Source organism: Gavialis gangeticus, unplaced genomic scaffold, assembly GCF_001723915.1.
Source record: "Gavialis gangeticus isolate Ggan-Ray unplaced genomic scaffold, GavGan_comp1, whole genome shotgun sequence".
In the NCBI taxonomy this organism is placed as follows: Eukaryota; Metazoa; Chordata; order Crocodylia; family Gavialidae; genus Gavialis; species Gavialis gangeticus.
The window spans coordinates 168,465,728-168,466,622 of NW_017729032.1; positions in this window are offsets into that span (position 1 = coordinate 168,465,728).

The window sequence follows — 895 nt, forward strand, 5'->3', positions numbered from 1 at the left end:
AGGCCCTTCTCCCCCAGGAGCCGAAGGGTAGACCACGGTCTCCCTCCAGGACAAGGGAGGTCTCTGGGACCTCCCATTCTGTCCAGTCAAGGGCATGAACCAAGGTGGTCAAGGGCCCTAAGGCCCACCGCACCAAGGCCCCTGCCCCACCAGAGCTTAGCAACAGGAATGAACCTCTTGCAGCTCCAGCAGAGCCTGCTGAGTTGCCAGCTCCCGCAGGCAACACAGGCCCAAATGCAGCTACCACCCCCACTCTCCCCAAGACAAAATGTAAAGTGTTTGTTTTGGGAGACTCCATCCTGAGGGGGACTGAAGGAGTAATCTGCCACTCCGACCCCTTAGCCTGGGAAGTCTGCTGCATTGAGGACATTGCGGAGAAGATCCCTAAGCTCCTCTAACCCACAGACCACTATCCCATGCTCCTTATTCATGTGGGTACCAATGACATGACTTGGAGCATTCCCAGCTGGGTCATGAGGCACTACAGGGATTTGGGAGCGGGGCTAAAGAGTCTGGGGGCACTGGTGGTGTTCTCTTTGATCCTCCCAGTCTCAGGGTATGGGCTGAGAAGGGAGAGGAGGATCCAGGTAGTTAACCAAAGACTGTGGCACAGGAAAAGCCTGCAGTAGCCTTGTAGGCTTGACAGTGCTACACTGGCTAGCAATACGGACGAAAGAGACTTGGGGATCATCATTGACCACAAAATGAACATAAGCCTGCAATGCGATGCTGCGGCTAGTAAAGCAACCAAAATGCTGCTAGCATCCATAGATGCTTCTCAAGCAAATCCCGGGACATCATTCTCCCCTTGTACTCGGCCTTGGTGAGGCTGCAGGTGGAGTACTGTGTCCAGTTTTGGGCTCCACAATTCAAAAAGGATGTGGAGAAGCTTGAG